The sequence below is a fragment of the Ctenocephalides felis genome, unplaced genomic scaffold (genome assembly GCF_003426905.1).
Source record: "Ctenocephalides felis isolate EL2017-DRISC unplaced genomic scaffold, ASM342690v1 CF-g0.4_SCAFFOLD_01886, whole genome shotgun sequence".
Classification (NCBI taxonomy): domain Eukaryota; kingdom Metazoa; phylum Arthropoda; class Insecta; order Siphonaptera; family Pulicidae; genus Ctenocephalides; species Ctenocephalides felis.
In genome coordinates, this window is record NW_020538040.1 from 101,754,454 (window position 1) to 101,776,540 (window position 22,087).

The 22,087-nt window shown below is 29.6% G+C and overlaps 1 protein-coding gene across 1 annotated transcript in view; it reads right to left on the bottom strand.

The window, feature by feature from the left end:
- The window catches only part of LOC113375603 (probable G-protein coupled receptor 27), a 521,019-nt gene that overhangs the window by 437,071 nt on the left and 61,861 nt on the right, over nucleotides 1-22,087 (bottom strand). The window lies entirely within an intron of this gene.

A 22,087-nucleotide genomic window follows, 5' to 3' on the forward strand; every position in this document is an offset into this window, starting at 1 on the left:
ATTTTTGTTGTGATATAATTGGTTTTGTTTTCACAAAATAATTGCTCAAAGTCAAATTGAATTTTTGTTCCCCGCCCTAACCTACTTTATTTTTACACATTTAATTTACTAAATTTTGGATTTATGTTAATACATGCAAGAGGAAATGCAAAAAATAGTGATATCAACCTTTAAGAAATTATTCAAAAAATTTAAAAAATGTTATAAATAAATCTTATACATATTCATTTACAAAATAAAAGGACACAAAAATTTGCCCTAAGATACTCGAGTTCACGTGATACGAACACGAAACCTGTGAATAAATTATCCTATATTTTCAAACCGCCATCTCAATAAAAGTACATGCCAATGGAAACCTGAGCAAAAAATACATTAAAAAAATCACCAGCAGTGTTTTATATGTTCAGGTTTCCTAAATTATAATTCCCGATGCGTATGCGGATTCAGCATACTAGTAGTATAGATAGGCCCAGGAGAAAATCAAGGTAATTACCAAGTGGCCGACGGTCTTACAGATTATATCAATTTCTCATTCAAGATGAATGGATTGAAGGAACACATATACAACGTGATTAATTACATTCTAAATATAGAACGACTCGAAGAACTTTCTATTCTTTATCATCGAATCATGTGCTGCACATGTAGAAAGGCGAATGTGAAATGCTCATCGGTCTATTGTGTCTATCGAACTACTTATGGGCAATAAATAATGGTCATGATTCGATAGATGATGATAGATAGAATCGATTTTATATTTTGGGCATATGTTAAAATAATGTTTTTAAGTCACACGAGAAGTAGTTGTATTATTTCATGTGATTCCTTACAGGTAAGTCATGTAAGTAAATAGATAAATTATAGAGAGATACAGACTTTCGCATAAACCTTCTCACCAACTACAAGCAGAAGTTCATTGATAAACATTTTTAACAATTTTACCATTAAATAAAGCTAATAAATAAGCCTTTAATTAATAACAATTGTGGTAAGTAAAATTTTACCTTGGGGCAATTTGCACAAAAATACTGAAACATGTCAGTAAATTTTCTTAAATATTTTTTTTGCCTATTTAACTAGGATTAATTTTTCCAAATATTATAACTTCAAGTTATTTTCATGAGACTAAAATTTTTAAGAAAAACGCGGATCAAAAATTATGTCTAACTGTTAATTATGAGAAATAGATTAATTAACTGAAATTTACAAAAAAAAATCGAAATGTTAAAATTATGGAAAAACAGTTAAATATTTGGATGTTTTATTACAAAAACTAAGTTTTTTATGTTTTAGAGTATAAAATTGTAATGTAATTCTAAAAACAACGAGCCTGTACCACTATGCGCAGGTCTGTATGTTATAAAAGGATTGGATTTAAAACCGAAAACGACATTGGAAAATCAGATCCATATTTGATAGTTTTTCTGTAAGGTAACGAAGAGCTCAACGACTAATGACTACACTCTCACGATGCCAGTGTTCGATATGGATCTTATCAGCTACAGTAAACATCGGGCTACATGCAAAATTTTGAATTATTAGGTTTTATTTATGCTACGTTTCTAAATTACTAGACTGTTGCTCAAACGTAGAGATATTTGATGTTGCTGATTTAGTTATGAAAGATCCAAAATATTAATCCCAATTAAATTGTCCTGGTTTCTACGACACTTTGGTCTAGCGGCTCAACGACCCGGTACATTAGCGCCCGGATCGTCGCGCGGATGTTATTCCTTAAAGATAAGGAACAAAATGAATATAATGAAGAAATTGAGTGCCCTTTATATCAAAAATTAATCAGCATGTTTCCCAATGAATATATAACGATTTCTGAATTTTCAAAATCAACCAAGTATTTTTTACGAAAAGATTTTTTTAACCAACTTGGTTGATTAGAAAACTAGCCAGCGCAGGCTATTATTTAGTTTTATATGCACGAATTAAATTTTAGAATAAGGTATTGTGAATTTGAAAAGAAAACTTTAAATTATTTTCTTATAAAATTTTGTACTTTTAAATATACCAAATATATTTAAATAAATGATAATAACTACTGTAAGAATAATGAGTGAACCAGACCATTTATACAGTTTCTATGAAAAATTAATTATAGAATATTCATTAAATTGAATTGAATAACATAATGTTTTTATAATTATATCTGAAGCGTTTTTTGATAAAGGGAATTATAATTAAACTACTTTTAATCTAACGCAACATTTTGAATTCTTGAAATCAAATTAAATATTAAAATGGATTATTTGTCAACAACTCTAATTTGAAGTTAAGTTATTACCACATTAAAATCTATTTATATAAATGTTATATGTTTTAAATACGACTCGTTTTAATAACTTTATAAATCGTGGTTAATTAACACATTCACTGCTAACCTTGTGTTACTTATATATTTCTCTGTGCTAAACCTTTTTATTTATTTAATAATAAATAAAACCATATCTGAACATAATAATTAAAACATATTAGTTCTGAATATATTAGTTAAAAATTTAATAAATATGAGTTTTACAAAAAATATAACAAATATACGATAGAAATAATTACAGCACAAACGTTCTATTTAAAATTGATATTTCATAAAAACACTACTCTTAAGTGCAAGGAAGGCGACGCGCCTAGTGCTTTGAGCGTGTGGTACTGTTAAAGGTCTCACGCAACATATGCGTGCTCAGCAGTGAATGTGCCATCTTTTGGTAGTTTGGTAGTAAATTATTAATGCAACTTATTAAACTTCTAGACTAGAATACTTGTGGTAAAATTTCAAATATATTGTGTGTTTATAAATTTTGCTAACACTAACAATAAGTGAATTAAATATCTATATTGATTGATTCATAGATCTGTTTGGGAGAATCACTTAGTTTGGATCATTTGAATCAAGTTTTAATATTCACTGAAGTGGTAGATACAATAACTGATGACGTTTATAAATTTCCGTAGCCTACATACATACAACTCTTAATTGTATGGATATAAGAATCTAAATGTTACATGGAGAATTGTTTAGTTATATCAGTCATAATCACGTTAAAGTGTCCAGTCCCCAGCGAGTTTCCTACGTTTAAAACGAAATTACTGGCGACGATTCATAATTTCCATCATCTTGATGTTGAAAATGGCAACGCGTCCTGCGAAACCGCGCACACGCACACTTGGCACATCCAGCATCGCGCTCGAATAGCATCGAAAATTTTGAAACAATTAAAAGTTTTGAAAAATAAAAATCATATTAAATTGAATGTGATGGAACACTATCCTGCAATATCTAAACAGTTTTTTACAAATTACCGCAGCGAAGAAAATTTCACTGATTCATATAGTCGTTAGTCATTTTGACTTTATCTTACATTATTGCGATACTTCGAATATCTATGTAAATATTCTAAGGAATATATGATAAGAAGATTAATATACTAAAATGAAATATGTACAACTTTAGGTGAATGACATTATGTTTTAAGGCAAAAATAGCTGAGAATTGCTGATTTATAACCAAATTAGATCAATATTAACACTTTCCACTCGCGAATTCCGAGATTTGTATGAATTTTAGGCATCCGAATCGAAAGGGTTAAATTTTATTAAGAGTTATCTAAATATTAAAAAACTATTTTAATTTTTGTATTTTATTCAAAAAATTATCAACACAGATATAATGAATCTGTTTTTATTAGCAATAATTTTGTAAGATCAATAATTTAATACTAATTTAATTAGTATACACAGTACACAATACCATAAATTTATCATTTATGGTATTGTGTACTGTGTATACTAATTAAATTAGTATTAAATTATTGAGCTTACAAAATTATTGCTAATAAAAACAGATTTATTATATCTGTTTTACGTAATTATTTTGTTACATTTACATTTATGAAATATTAGCGTTGATTTTAAAATTTCATATATATTGTGTATTTGCAGCTTCTGCTAACTTAAATATTATAATTGGTTCAATTATTAAATATCATGGCCTGTTTTTTTAAGAATTACTCATAATTAGTAAAATTACATTGAAATGTTCCCTTCATAGGCAATTTTCTATATAGAAATGCATTAAGACCAAAATTCCTAGTATAATATTTGAAATAGTTTTACTAACTTTATTTTTACATAAATTAGAACGAAACTTTAAACTAATTTTTTTAAATTGGAATAGTTTTAAAAAGTATTTTATTGGTTGGTATATAACTTAAAAAAAATTGAATATAGCAAAAATAAAATTTGAAACCTCTATAAAAAACCTATTTTTTTATATGGTTGATATATTCATTTGCATACATTCTTCACATGCATCTCTTTTTTAAGAATTTCTGTTTTAGCATGAGTAAGTATTAAAATGACTACAGATATCCATAAATTATAATATTAGATTTTTTTTCACTTTAATAACTTTCCCTATGCAATATAGAGCACTGTTTCCTTATACGTTATTATGATTCCCTAATTTTAGAACCCACAATGACTTAAAAATATATTACGTTGATGAACTTATCAAGAATAAAAGCAATTCTTATGCATCAAATATGGAAGATTATTCAAATAAGTTACTTTGATATATATATATATATATATATATATATATATATATATATATCAAATAAGTTACTATTCTCCACGTTCCTGCTATAAGAAGGCTTACAAAATGTTGGCGTATGGACGACCTGCCTCAGCCTTAACTAGAAGGCATATCCTGGAGTGACTTCTATACATTTTTTTAAATATTACGTTAGTTTTAATTGCTTAATGATAGCTTATAAAAATTGTTTTCTCTTGTTCGCTATTTATTACGTCAATGAAAAAAAAACGTTACTATGACACCAGTCTCGTATCATTGATGAGTTGAATGAATAAATATCTAACAATAGAATTAAATCCGTCGCCTAATCGAATTTCAATCGAATCATGTCGCCATCCCTAGTAGTAGTACCAAAGTACGTCCAGGCGATATCAGGTTGATCGTCTCGAGACGGGGCAAGGGCTCCATCTCCATCTCCATCTACCTCATCTGCCTCTTGCGCCTCGTCCACCTCATCCACCCGAGACAACTGACAAGGAGAGATACAACTGGATGGACCGGTTTCGGTGCCAGGTTGTAATGGAACTCGTCTTGTGGGCGAAGGCGAATCGAAAACGTACCAAACGAATATCAAGTCAAGCGCGATCTGACACGGATGTAAATGAAATATTATAAGTCAGCGTTTTGTTAAACTCCGTGATTTTATACAATTCGTTTTTTACGACGACTTTTGTGCAAGAGTTTTTCTCTCCTGCCGCGCGGTTAATTCAAACATTTCAAACCAAATACAATTACTAATTCATTTATTTACGACGTTTTGTATTAAACGAATACGTTTACTCGGATTACTCTTTGCGAATAACTACACACAGTTTTTTAAAACATAAACTAACCGTGTATGGCTTTAAACAATTCATTTGAACTTTTTGTTTTATGAGTAAATATAAGGTTTGTTAAAAAAAATGTTTTTAATGTAAAAATATGCTGATTATAGCGCAATTATCAAAATCGCAGAAATCATTTCACAGACTAAAAATTTTTTAATGGGGTAGGCCGGTGCACGTAGGTTCAATTTGGCTTTAAGTGATTATACTCTCAAAACTAAATGAACTATAACACAACACTTAACACGTATCAAACAAATAACTGTCTGACTAAGCTCAGTAATTTCTCAGTTTATTTTTAATTATAGAAATGTGTTTTTGTCTATTTTTTTTTAATTTGTCATCTATCCTTTTTTACCCCAAAGACGGGATAAAATAGAACAACCAGGGAACAAACAGATTCTAGGTCCTATTTTTTATATAAAAAGGACTTTACTAATATAATAAATAGTAGCTACAATATTCAACCAATGCAACCTTATTCTTTCAATATACTTCTGTTATAAATTTTCAAACATTACCGTTTATCTCCTGATAGTGAGGTCGCAAAAATCAAGATGATGGCTGAATATAGGAGAAAGTCCCGTAACGCCGGACGGCACAAAGTACCGGACGGTCTATTTAACACGTATTATTTATTTTTATTATTTATTATTTATTAAGCAAGTATAAATCTTTTTATTTCAAAATACAAATGAAAGGGGCTCTGAGGGCACACAGGTACAGGATCACGCGCCAAGCCTCGCCTGTGACGCACACGTCCACGGCGAGAGCAACCCTTTCCTGTTTTAGGCGCAAAATCACGGCGTCACCTATATATCAATGGAAGTAATTCTAGCATATTTATGCATTTACATTTGGGTGGCATGCAAAAATAAAAGTTGTACTTGATTGTTATCCGTAAAATGGTAGAATATTATTAAATCTCTTAACCTGTTTTAGTAGGTGCCACCAAATGAACGAAAATGTCTGTTCCGGACACTAAGTCGTCCCTTAGTGCCGGACAGTAAACATATTGATATTTTTTGTGAGAATATACGTAATTTATTCCGATTATTTAATTTTGTTCTTTATGAGTGCTAACGGTCACTGCATACCCCCATTTTTCGTATTTCCTAGGCAAAGAATGAAAAGCTCATGGTGAATGCACCAGCTGAGAGCATCGGTGTGGCCCAGCCAGAAGGATGGATGAATAGTGACTTTTTTGCAATATCAAAGAATATTCGTCAAAAACACATGTGCGGACATTACAGAGTGTGGAGATGGCTACATGTGTGATCAATGCAGGTTATATTGAAATGTCCGGTACTAGGTACCACTGTTTAAAATCATATTTTTTGATACCAAAGTTTGATTGATAGTATTAATTACTTTTTAGCAAAGATTGCGGTTTTGTTAATTTAGTTTGATTTCTAACTTTGTTATCTAACATAAATCATAATTTAATAAATATTTCGTAAAATACTTTTTGATTTATTTATAAATAACCTTAGGTGTCCGCCACTAGAGGACTTCCCCCTACATCTTTTGCCATCTACTTTCAAAAGTATATTTTTGATCTAGTTTTATTACATGAATATTATTAATAATATATTTATTAATTTGATGCCGCAATGCAGTAAAAAAATATAACCACTAGTAAACATATTAAGATGTACATTTTTAAGTTAAAATTGTTGTCACTACCGCTTGACATCAGACTGACATAGGTAAGTAGCAAAGCCAAAGCTCTTGCGACTAAGCCATACATTTATATATATATATATATATATATATATATATATATATATACTCCCAAGTCCGTTTATTGAATATCTGGATCATTATATAACATAATCCAAAGTAGCAAAAACATTATGTAAATCTACGAGTTATCTTATAAAAATATGTCTAGAAATATTTTTGCAATTACTGGAAGTGCCACCGGTTCTCAGACGAGTATTAAGTGATAAAACTCATCCGAGACATAGTTTTTATCCTCATACAAAGTTGCGAAGAGAAACTATTTCACAGAACATTATTTTGCATTAGAACTAACTAATAAAAAATGATATTTTTGTAATTCAATTGACTTTTGTATAGTTTTATGAAGCTATATATATTTATGTCATCCCAAGCTTTATAAAATGTTGTTATAATTATAGAGATATTTATAAATACTGAAAATTGTTATTTCTAGTAAAAAAGTTATTAAGTAACTGATTTATCATAATTTCACTCTTTTCACGGGGGATTTTGGAGTTAATAAACTGGTGTCGAAATTTTAATAATTTCGCTATTAAAATATTTATTGAAATAATAAAATAAGCATGTTTGCATATATATATATATATATATATATATATATATATATTATTAGGGTGGTCCTTAAAATGGTCATTTTCGAATTTTCTTGCTCCCAGGGGCTCAAATGGTTCCAAATTGATAAAAAACAATTCTCTGAAAGTTTTAGCTCTTAATATTAGCGTTTAGATAAAGCGCAATTCAATCAAATTTCGTATGGAAAGAGCATGGAAAGATATTCAAATCGGTTGATCCGATTTTTCGAAATCGTCGACGAAAAATTGTATTCGCACATACATACATAATACACACATACACACATACATCAATTTTTTTTAAAGTATTCCAAAATGTTCAGAAGCCTATGAAACGTAAAGATATCGTATATAAAAATTTTCATTTTCGATTTTTTTGCGATTACTATAACTTACCCTACGGGAAGTTGATAAATAAAGTTTATTTCTGAAATTTTGATAAAAAAGCACGAACTTTGTGAAACATATTAGTTGCATATCGTAGTCATCATTAAAATTACAAAATAATTTTTAAATGGCAGAAATTGAAAAAAAAACATTTACATATAGAATTTTACAATCAATATATAAGTTTGATTACTTGAAAATATTCATTTGTTTAACTTTAAAGAAAATCTATGTCAAGTGAAACCAGTGTCTCCTTTTACAATATAATTTTAACAAATTATTGGCTGTTGGCTGCTTGGAATATAACTGCAAAATATTGACTTGCACACTAATTTTAAAAGCATATTATTATTTTATTTATTTTTATATTAATATTATTAATGCATATAATTATATTATAATTTAAGGGAAAAATGGGTGTTCAATTCCATGTATAAATATTATATTTGCTATTTTCGTATATTGATCTATTCCTTAATTAGATATACACGAGAACATTTTCGTACGCACTAAAATGACATAAAATTTAAAATTATAATGAAAAACTTGCAACTACGCAACTTGCGGTCGTAAAAAATTATGTAATTATCATGCAAATGTTTATTTTATGTTTATGAGCAAATGTGGATCTTTCAGAGAACCTGGTAACTCCGCTGAGTAACGTTACTTTTTATGGCAAAACATATGAATAATCAAAGACATGGTGTATAAAGTGATCTCACACAGATATCGAGATTCGTTTAAAAATAATTAATAAATGAAATAGGTGAATTCATTTACCACTTTGTTTTTGTTTTCACTTAAAATCTCAAATATTTAGAAATGCGTAAATATATTACATTCATTCATAAATGGATTAAAGTAGGACGGAACACAAAGGCCCCATTCGACTTTGAACAATTATATTGTCAAAACCAAACCAATTATATCACAAAAAATAACACACACCAAGCAAATAACTACCTGACTATGTTCAGTAAAATTTCTTGCTAATTCATCATCAAAGAAAGGTGTTTTTTGCTGCTTTTAAAAAACTTGTCACTTGGTTCTTCACACCCCATAGTTGTTGTAAATTGGGAGAACGGGACAACAAAAGGGATATTACAAAATAATAGCTACAATATTCAACCAATGCAAAATATAAATTTCATGAATACATTTTTAACAGAAATAACACTGTATATACATGTTACTCATACATGTACTCGTAATCTTGATCTGGTACTTTGTCAGAAATATTTATCAGCCGAGTTGAAATAATTATTTATTTGATTTATCTATTGTAAAATAGGTTTTATAACTTAATTTACTTCTTACTTACTAATTTTTATTGTTTACTCTTTTGCTAGGGTGAAAGTTCAATTGGTCCTTTTTAACCTACCCTCGTGTAATGTTTTATAGAGGTTATATAGAAAAATATATCCTAAAACTTAAAATTTTAAAATTATATGTAGTCTATATTTTCAAGAAAAACTAATATCACTACCGTTTTTTTCGACTCGATGTATTTCTAATTTTTACCGAGTTTTCTTTATATAATTGTTTTCAGTATAAACTGCTTTCATTCCCCAAGTTCCAGTTTTACATTTTTTTCTAAAGTTCAAGAATATTAAAAAAAGTCGAGAATTCAATGTTTTAGGCAGTCACTATTTTGTGAAAAGAAATGTTTTAACTTGTCTGTAGCGACATTATTCTAGATTATTTTTTATTTTGCTTTTGAAGACTTAATTCATGGGTATGGTCAGGTGCCAATTTTTTGAGGCCTCCACTTTATTATCTACTAGAATCAATACTTCGTGACTATTTTTAGTTTTTTATATATTAAAAACTTGTAAAAACTTATAAAAATATATTGTTTGCCTTTTAAAAATTGCATAAAATTAACCACCTTGATGCAAAGTTTTTTGTGACGAGATAGTATAAGAGATAGTAATGACGATGGTAAGTTATGAAATTTGCTAAATAGGAAAGCATTGATTGCTCTTTTACACACAAATATTTTTATTATCTATTTTTATAGGTTTCAATTGGAATCTTTTACTTATGCACTAGACTCCAATAAATTCATAGTTTAAACACTGCAGTTAATTATTTTTATTAAACTCTATGAACTCAATATTTTTTATTTGTCCGAGTAAATAAAATGCAGCATGTTGCGATACAGATATTCCACAAAACCAGCTATGCAACTTTACTTGTGAATCAAATCATTGGAATTTTTTTGAATTAAATTAGATTCAAAATACCACGATATAAATAGAGTGGTTGAAGAATTTCAAAATAAATTTAAATTACAGATAGGATTACAGATCACAGAAAAACGGAAATCGTGAATAAGAGTGAATAATTGCGATGCATACGAATAAATTGAAGTGTAATTAATTCTTATTTATTCAATATACAATGTTTCAGATCAAACTGAAAGATTTCGAAAACACAAAAAATATTATTTCGCAACAAAGTATTTTGAGTTTGGAGATGAATTGAATATCGGCTAAACAATTTGAATTTATATATATATATATATATATATATATATATATATATATATTCACACTGATAGTTAGGTCATTTTCTCTTCTTTTGTATTTGTAACATCTTTTAATAAAGAGTGCTAATAAGTGTTTGTCTTCAAGTAATTATATTACAACAAATAACACATATGTTCAGTAAAATCCCTAGCTAGTTCATCATTGTAGAGGTGCGTTTTTGCTGTTTCTCAAAAATTTGTCACCAGGTTCTTTTTACCCCATTGGCAAGGTAAAATAAGTCCAATGTTTTATTTTTAATTTAAAAAAAACTTTACGACGGAATTATGGCTACATTATTCAACCAATCAAAAATATAAATTTCATAGGTACATTTTATACAGGGATAACACTGTTCTTGATTTAAAATTTAGTCAAATTTCTTATATAAACTTAATTTGTTTTTTTCTTAACTCTTCTTTATTGTTTACACCTTTGCCCGGGTAAAGGTTCAGATGGCCATTTTTATCACACCCACGTGTGAGCTTTTATAAAGGTTATAATAAAAAAACCTGTTGAAACTAACTCAAAATTAACAATTTATAAAACGTATAAAACAATTAAATTCCGTTCACTTAAAAAATATATTAAAGTTTCGTAAATAACAGTGCTCACAACCAGAAAAACTAAGAACGAAAGAAAATACATTTTTTATAGATTTTCAAACATTGCTGTTTATCTCCTGACAATAACGTCGTAAGAATCAAGTTAATGTCTGGTTATACATCTTTCATCTCTACTTTCAAATATTATTGTTAAAAAAGTTCGTAACTTTACTTGTTTTTGAGATATCGGTGGAAAACCCTTTTTACTCGTGGACGGCGGAGTCTCGCTCTATCCTATACATTATTTGACTGGATATGAAAGTGATTTTGGAATCTACTAATTTATTTAGTAGTATATTGTTTAATATTTATTTAGTAGTTGATTTAGCATGAATCAAGCTAAACAAAAATATAAAAACAATTTTTTTAAAATTTCTACAGACGTTTCAAATTAAATATGATGCATCATCATGTGCAGTGATACAATACATAGATACAATATTTATTAAATAAAATCATTAACAATTAATGTAAGAAACTGAGCACAATAAAATTTTCGAAAAAATAGCAATAAAATATTTTAATTTAAAAATTATAAATAGAAAATTATTGAAGTGTGCACAGACATAAGTGAATATAAATACTAATCTAAAAAATTTAATAGGCCTAATTTAAAATTTATCAAAAAATATATTTCTGTATAAAATTTGAAGAATAATGACTGAAATAGTTAAAACCATTGGCTTAAAGTGATTTTTATGAAAACATATTGAACATCAAAAGCTATGTGGATGTAATTTGCATTGTCACAGATGTTCCACATGGAATCTCGATTCAAAGTCATAATAATAGAATGGAAAATGTTAATCACTCAATTCTGACAGCCAAAAAGCTATTGAGTTCTTTTCTAACGTGGTGTAACTAGCCTTATTGTCAATTATTACAATCAACTTTTATAAAAAAAAACATTTCTTAATGCTCTATATTAAACAGCTACTTGTAAATTAGCATGCAATAAAAACAAGACACATGGCAACATAAATGTGTCGATCTCCGAGGGCTTCTATCTGGTCCCCACCCAGTTGAACCTCACATGATCGCCCGATAAATTTTCCCGCCGTCCGGACTTTACGCCGCGCGGACGTTGTTTGTAGTTCTTTTCGCAAAAAACAGAGATTAATGGTCGATATTAACAATGTATTCTAGAAAATAAAAAGCCCTCGAACCTTCTTCTTCCCAAATAAAACACGATGATATGATAAATGAAAATAAAACGAGCATGTGCGAGCGACATTGTACATTTTTCGACATAATTAAAATACGTTTCTCTCGCAAAAGTCATTGTTTTGCCATTGATTGATTATTTTTCATTCATTAGCGACTGCTCTTGCGGACATGAGTTGTTGTTATGATGCACTACCAAAGATAACAATACATTGACGAGCGATTTTATGAATTGATTACTGATTATATTTGAGATGATGGCGAGTCAAGTTCACGTTACGTCTTTAGGACGTTGCACTCGGTTTAATTGGTTATGAAGACGATGACGAGATTATTATGGGCAACAGGGGTTTTTGGACAAAAATGATAACTACAGTATTCATATATAAAAATATGTAATAAGCGTAAATCATGTAAAATTATATTTCAAGCTTTCAAAAATACTTATAACTTTCAAAGAATTTTTTTTATATAATCGCAAAAATATCTTTAAAGTTCAGTCATGTGTAATATATCTATAGCCATTACACCAATTATCTCTACTCTAAATACAAAGTTGTAAACCGCGATCTTAGACTCAAATAAAACTTAACTCATTACATTAAAAATAAGCTCGTATATGTCATCATGGTAAGAAACTAGATTTGCTACCACTGAAACCTGGTTCCATTCCCAGTTTGATATGAAGTAGTAATAATATCAGCTTTTCATTTGATATATATCAAAAATGATTTCAAGTAAACTTCATTGACGGCTCGAAACACTGACAATAAGGCATGTACATATATCAAAAACAGCTTATGAAAAGCATAGTTCTGATTGAAAATACAAAAAGTAACTTTCAATATAAATATTGGATTAAGTAGGTACTCTACTAGTAAATACTGTAAATTTGTATAAATTTTTAGAATTATTATAAATTAATCTTAAACAAGTTCTATTATCAATTTGCTTTGCGTATATATGACAAAATGCTAGGATGTATAAAAATATCTTTACCATCATCCTTTTCTTTTAAAGTTACTGACGAAATATTATTAGGGGAAACACAAACAAAATGGTATATATGGATAACACAGTGGCCTTATTTAAAAATTAGCTAGCATTTTCACGACTGTATCTCATGAAAAAAACTATAATTACAATCCTATCAGATGTTAAGCGTCATTGTCGCAGTAATTAATTTAGACGTGTATTGCGCCTCTAAAAGTTTATTTTGAGGGTGATTTTATCATGTTTTTATTTGGAAATTATTTATTGTTATTTGTAATTATTTCTATTACAATCAAACTTATGCCAGTATTAGTGATTTCGACCGATTTTATTACAATTATCAGGTGCTTGATGGATTTTTGAGTATTTATGCATTTTTGTTCACTTTCGGAAAAAATGACATGGTATTATTTCGCAAGCACTACATGGTAGTTCTTTCAAAGCCAAGAAAAAAAATTAAAACCTGCCAAAGGTGATTGGATTTTAACTTCTACTCGAACTACTTTAAAAAACAAACCAAAAGATCCAATTGTAAATAGAAAAACTGGCATTTATTGCAAAGACCTGTTTTCCCGTTCTGAGCCCGGCGATGTTACAATGTATGATTTGATTCTTTTGGGTTCATAATGTATGTTTTGATGTCCCATAGAAGACCATACAATTTATTTGTGAACTTAAAAATTAGTATCTTAGTATGTTCTTACCCTACATGTCATTTTGACCGTACTATATGGACATTGGACAAGATAGTATTTGTAATTGGTTGCATTTTTTTCTTGATAAAAATGTTATAGTTTCTACTTAATTAAGAGATTATGTTATTGGTAGTCAACAAACCAAAAACGAGTAAAAGCGATAGAGGCTGGTTATAAATTTATTGAATAAATTAAATAATATAAACAATTTTTTCCGTACTTTCCCTATAAATTTTTACTTGTATAGTGCGCCAATTTACAAATTATGGAAAAAAATCGTAATTACACAGTCTTTATAACTGAATATAATAGTTTACTGAACATGTAAATTTAAGCAATTTTTCACAACAAAACCTAGGAAAAAATATGGTTTAGAGTTTAGAGCAAACAGATTGTGTCGATATCAAAAATTTTAACTTTCAATGTGCCTGTTTTCATTATTAACTTCCCGAAGGAGAATTTTATGTTTTCATAAAAAAATCTGATTCACTAATTTCATGTTTTCTCGACGTTTTAAGCCATTCTGAATTGAATGAGACCAAATTTAGAAAAAGTATGTGTGTATGTGTGTGTGATGTGATGAGTCAAATACTATCGATTAAAATTCAAAAATAATAAGCTACAATTTTAGGGCATATAAGCACGTGTCTTAATTAATATAATTCGCAATATAATTAATATAATTACGGTTAATTTAAGGGTGTTTGAGAAAGTTCTATTAGAAATTCCAATGTTTAGATTTAATTGAAAGCGATAACTTTATTTTCGAAATAAACAGTTGAAAATTTTATCTAAATATCTAAATTTCGATTTTGGTTGATTAAGTCAATACTACATATAAGTCAATTACTACACATTTTGGGAAGTTCATGCAAATTGCCTTAAGGCTAAATGGCGCTTTCAATTAGTATTATATTATATTTGTAATGATAGGTTGTTTATTTTTTAATAAATTACGTTCATTGGTAATCTAATATTATTGCAACACCACGAGATATGTATAATATATAATATGAATCGAACCATTAATGAAGTCGACAAACCAAATCCTTCTAAATCAATAATTAATTTATTCACCAAGAACTGTTCCTTCTGTTCGTTTTTCTGCCAGTCACAATAATCACGTTGCCCATTTATTATTTCTAGATGAACAAACAAATATTTGAATGCAAAGTTCAACCGTTAAAAGTTTAAGTCAACAATCGTTCTATGAAATTCTTTGAAGAGCCACGCTCCGTCGTTCGTTGACGTGTTTGTCTAATGTCGAAAAAAGTGGTTCCGTACTACATCATCGCGCAATTCTGCGAATTCGTTCGTCTTACGTGAGGACGGATGAATTAATATGAATAGATAATTTCGGTTTTAATTTATAGGAATTATCGATCCAGCAAAAATGATGACATCACCTAAAGTAAAAGAACTTGGAATACTGTGAACAAATTGAAAATGAAGTATTTCAAGAATGCTATATATCGTTAGATTCCTTGCCCATAACAATTATTACTGTAAATTGAATGTGGTATTTTATCTTTTATTCTATGAATCACTAAAACTAAAAATACATTAGCTAGAATGCGTTAGATGTTTTCAAGACTTATCTGGAAAAATAAATAAAATTTGTCTATTTAAAAAACAACTCTTTTGGCCAGTTATAATATCAAAAAGCGTGATATAGCTCAAGTTCAAGCGACAACATAATTAAATTAATTTTGTTTTATTAACTTCCCGTAGAGTAAGTTATGGTAATCGTCCAAATCGTTTCTGAACATTTTGACATACTTCAGAAAAAATGGATGTGTGTGTATGTATGTATGTATGGATACACTTTTTCGTCCATGTTTTCGGTTTAAAAAACATTTGATTCGATTAATGTACTAATTAGTTTTTTGCAGAGGCCTGTTTTTTCCAGCCGTTTCGGAGATACAGAGCAAAGAGTGCAGAAAATAGAAATGCAAGTTTTGAGAGAACGGAGCATCCGATTTGAATGATTCAAAAAACTTTCTGTTTCTTTTTCCAAAACGATTGATTTTGGAAATAAAAATTTTTTTCTTATTTTGAATAATAATTCAAATTTTATTTTGTTTCTAGCTGGAGTTCTAAAGCTCAATTATATACTTCAAATAATTAATTTTAACTTTGCACTTCATTTTATAAATTCGGACGATTACAATTACTTATCCCACGGGAAGCTAAAAGTGTTATATTTTGAAAATCAATTTTGTGGTGTATCATAATGTATATGAGTAAATTCTAGTTAACCTCATCTTAAAGATTACGTCACTTGCCAAAACTCACTTTTCAAAAATATTCGATATCGGGTTAGGTTATCATACAACTTTTGTAAAAAAATATTTATCCAACTTAAAATATTCAAAGTTTATTAAAAAGATAGCGGTTGAGAATTGTGTTATTTTATTTTTAGCAAATCAGGACCAGCGATTCGGACGTAGGGTAGCTCAAACTAGCCGCGGGTTCGCTGGTTCGATTAGAGCCAGGGCTAAGTCCGCTATATTTGATGTGAAATTTCTGATTGCGGTTATGGATCCCAAATATAATCTCAAGTGAAAATTGCCTATCTTGGGTACAGCTGCATATAATCATAAATTGTCAACTATTACTTCAAGTATAGTTAATTAGTCATCTAACTGGACAACTACTGGGTTGCCATCCATTCAAAATGCATTATTATAACGTCAAAACAATTATTGAATCTTCTAGTATGACAAATAGTGATTAAAGGTATAACAACAATAAAAAATTGGCAAATTAAGCGAAAGGGTTTTAGAATTTTAAAATACTTCACTAGTTGTTGGTTATCTCGATATTTTTTGGGTGTTGGAAAGTCCGTGTAAGTTCTCATAGGACGAAACGCTTGTTTATTAAAGGGCCGGTTCTGCCGTAAAATAGATCAATGTTATGGAAAGTCATTGTTATGTAGCTGTTTTCATACAAAATTGTACTGAATTCTGTCAAAAGTCATGTAGTTGTTGTGTAGTGAGGCGTTTTAGAAAGAAAACCTAACCTAGAAAAAGCACAAATATCAAAAAACAATGTTATCATAACTGGATCTTTGTGATATGGTTTAATAACGTTGCATTTTATGTGTAGAAAGCCTAATCGTAAATCAAACGCATGGCGTTTTGACAGTATTTAGTGCGATTTTGTGAGAAAACTGCAGCGTAACATTACTTTGCCATAACATTGGTTTATTTTACGGAAGATTAAGTGCCATAAATTTGCTCATCTAATATGTGTTAATATAGAGATATATATATATACTTAAGATCCGGCAAACGTTGTTTTGCTAAGTAAAATATATTCTAAATAATTTCTAGAGAATCAAAATAAATAATACTTCAAGTGTATAAGGGTGTGTTGCTTGAATGCTACATACAATGAGGTATTATAAAAACAATAAAACTCAATAGTTTGTCTATATTTTGTCAATACAATCAAACTGGAAGTTTTATACACTTTCTATAGAAAACATGGTATAATCCAATCCAAGTCTTTCTTGGTCTTTCGACTTATTGATTACGTTTTAAGTTTTTCAGATTCATTTTGGATTCTGGATTTTGTGTATAATTGTAAATAATGATACTGAGTTTATACAAAATTTTCAAATTTCTGCGAGGAGAGATAGAAAATGAATTAAGTGTTTCTTCTTTGACCTGCTTTTTGATGTTTTTAAAAAATTTGTTATTTAGACTTTTTTACCCCATAGACAGGGTAACTTGGAACGGCCAGATGGCAAACTGGTTTAATATCTTATTTTAATTTTAAAGGTATTTTACAAAATAATTACACTTTTAACTAATGCTAGAAAATTACCAACGGAAGAAAATACTTTTATTATGGATTTTCAAAGATTACAGTTTATATCCAGATAGCAAAGTCATAAGAATCTACTTTTCAATTCCTTGTTAAACAATGCTTAACTTTACTGGTTTTTGACACATTGCTGGTGGACCTTTTGAACCCCGGACCTTCATATATTACTATCTATTCTTCGATAAATTCTGCGAAATTATAACTGGGAAAATGTCCCTTTGATCGATACCAAATTTAGGTTTTGAATTTTGAAAATGTTTTATAAATACCAATGAGTATATAATTATACAAATAAGATCTCTCAGAGCATCGTGCTTGAGAAAAATATGCCAAAAAGTGCATTTTCATATTAACATTTCAAAAAAGTTGATATTTAGTTTCAAGTAACACTTGCGGCCCGTTTACTAACGTTTTTGTATATAAATAAAACTACAAAAAAGTACTTACCACAACTTAATCATAATTAAATAATATTCACGTAAAACATCCTATTAAATGTAATTGAACATCATCTGTCAAAATCGTTTGACATTTCACGTATTAGCCATCGTCCATTGTTTTATTCAAATTACGCTTCTACAAAAATTTCAAAATTAAAAATGTAAAGTTTCTACGCGATTTTGAAATATTATCTCACCTTTCCGACCATCTCTGGATTGGCACGAATTTTTCAAGCTAAACCTGGCCAAATCGGTTTAGCAGTTTTCGAGTTTTACCGAATCATTTGATCGAGAGCTCCATTTTTGTATATAAGATATAGAGAAAATGGGCCTACAGCACTATTTCTCTTATATTCGGTGAACTATTGCGTATTCCCGCTCCAAAAATAAAGAGTCAGATGTGAGTTTCAACCGCAAGAGTAGTCGCGGGTTGATCATCGTCTTCGCGCCGTTTGGTGCGTTCGCCACGTGGTCTGTGTTGAAATTTATAACAGTAGTGCACTCGCATGTTCGCCGGTCAGTAGTCTGACATCATCGGTCGCTCGGTCGCTCGGTCTACAATATTGATACAGGCGTATCAGAAACCGGTTTTTGATGTAACGATTTTCAAACGCGTAGGCACACAGTGAGTAATGCATTCGATTAAATACAACGTACGATTCCATACGAGATATTTTTCCTGGAATTACTCAAAGACAACAGACTACGCGGTTTTGTATCAAATCGGACGGAGATAGGAGATCTCCTTAAAAATCAAGGCCACCAGGCAACTTTCCGGTGTCGGAAAGTAATCAAGTTGATCAACAAAAAAATTTTTTTTTCGAAAATTCACCTACCTTTAACATAAATTAATCAACACTATTTCAAGTGATATCTTTTAAAGCCTTAGGTCGACTTTCACATAATACCGGTATATAGTAACAATAATTTAATCCTATCAAATATTTCTAATGCACTGAAAGAAATTCAAGAGCTCAACTATACCCCGTTTCATATAAGAGATAAATTCCATAAAAAACGTGAAACTCGAAAAATTCACTCTTATAAACAACCGTGTTCAACAAAAATCACTATAAAAATCTGTTTTGACAGTTTTTAATATGATGGATAACAAACACATTCAACAAAAAATAAATATCAATGTATTTAATATCAAGCACTTTAGCAAATTATATGAATATTAATTTATTTCAATAATAAAACAAATATAAAAAAATCTAAATTTTACATTATCTTTATAGGTAAAAAAAATAATTAGAAATTCATTTAAGTTGATTGCGATTGCGATTGCGTTTCTTTTAGTTCTTCAAACTAACTTACACATATGTTTAGTCTTAATCATAAAACGGGGAGTTCTCATGTAGTATCATCTATTTACATACTAACTAACAAGAATTCGTAACGGTAACATTTAATTAATAAATTTTCTTAAAAACATATTTTCAGAAACCGTGTAAGATCGAAAACGCGTAAAACGAGAACCGTGTAAAACGGGGAATATGTGTAATTAGGAAATCACTGCATGGTCCATATTTACCAAAACTAATCAACACTATTTCAAGCAGATATTTTTGAAATAATTCGGAATTTTAAAAATAAGAGCATATTTGCATTTATAATCCTCCAACTGTTGCGGAAAAAAAATTCCTAGGCTGACAAAGAATGATCTCGGCCGATCATCGCGCAAAACCAATCGACGCGAGCTCGCAAGCAATTGATAAAATTGTTGAGTTTCTTCTTCCAATGTTGGTGCCAAAGCTTTTATGGCTCACAATTATGAGAAATAATAACTTCTCCTTTGAGAAATTTAAAGAAATCTCATTAAAAATTCAATCATTCCATTATTTAATAAATAAAAAAATTCTCGACGCATACCAAGTAAAAGCCATCAACGAATACTATATGATCTTTGAATAACAAATCATTATGGACTTATTTACATACAATCAACAAACTCCTTATCCCAAAATGCATCGGCGCATAAATCACGTCTGGCAAACGGCATTTCGAGAATCCAGAGACATAAATAACTCGAAGGACTGGAGCAAACAAAAGCAGCCACCTCTGGCACCCCTTTTTCTCCTCCATAATTGTGCAAGTCACAACATCATTAATAAGATTTCAACTCAACACAATATCACAAGTTTGTTCTCTTTTGGTGTAGCAACCACTCGTGTTTCCGTGTGGCCGTTGACGCAATTCGGACAGAGGCGAACTTTTTCGATCGAGATCAATATTGGATCAAAATTGGAACTCAATACTAATAAAACTAGTACAAAGAAAAAAAAATTTAAGTAAAGCATTATTTTTTTATTTCGATTTTTTTGTAAATCTGAATAATTCGAATAAGCAAACCACAAGGAAAGAACAAAGTCATGAAAATACATTTTCGGATCATCCTAACATCTTGTTGTTTTTTTTTAACAGCAATCAGAATATAAGAGTCCTGTAAGTAGTTGTGCTGATTGGACCTAATACTACGTCGGTTTTACAGTTGGCAACCCAAACTGTTGCAGTTCATCTCTTTGTGAGAAATTTTATTATTACAATTTCTGATTTAGGGCGAATATGTTATTGGTGCAGCAATGCCGAATGAAGGCTATTTTCACTTGGAAATATATTGCTATCTATATGTCCAAGTGAAAATTGATATCACTACTGCTTGACATCTGGCACGTCAGAGATCGAATCCGATACCTCTGATTCAGGTCCAGTCGCTCTAGCAACTTACCCACAAACTTACGAAAAGAGTAAAACCCGATTTAGAAGCGGTTTATTAAATTTTACATGGACATGAAAAATATGCGATTGGTTTTTAAATGTTTATTTATTTGGCGCAATATGACATGTGCTCTGTCAAATATTTTGTTATAAAGTATTGCTTGCTCAAATAAATAACGAAGGAATGAACGTAAGGTAATGTCTTACAATAAGGTGGTATTTTAAGGTATATTTTGTTATGGCACTACTACCGCAAAAAATGGTTGAAGAGTTGTTAAAATATGAGAACGAGAACTATATAAACTAGCTGTACGTGGAATTCTGTCTTAAGGCAATTAAGGCATCGTGTCTTAGGGCAAATTGCTGGAACTTCCCGTACCAAAAATTATTATTTTTTTAAAAACGATTAACATTTTTGAAAAAAACTTACTTTGAAAAAATAAGATTTTTGAGAAACTATAAATTGGACAAAAAATTACTTTTTTTTGAAAAAAATTTTTAAAAAAAAATAATTTTTTTAAAATTTTTTTTTTTGAAAAAATTTTTTTTTGATTTTGACATATTGTGGAAGGTCTGAACTTTCTTTTCAAAGCAATCGTACTGCTTTAACTGCATAGGGACAAAATATAAAGCGCGTGAGCCCCGCGTCGCTGTCTAACGCATAAGCATTGGTACGGAACCCATAGGAATGTTAACAAAATGTATACTTATTGTTAAATTCTCTATAAAATATCTGATAATTTGATGTGCATATGTCTAATGATCATTTTTGACCGCCAAATGGCTCATTTTTTTATTTTTCCTCCATACCTCCGAAACCGCTAGACCTACCTTCATGAAAATTTTATCGATTCTTCATCTTGTCAATATAAGTGAAATGTTTATTGAATTATTCAAATCGGACGCTCCGTTCTCTTAAAAACTGAGTTACCGTTTTCGGCACTTTTTGCCCCGTATCTTTGGAACGGCTAGACC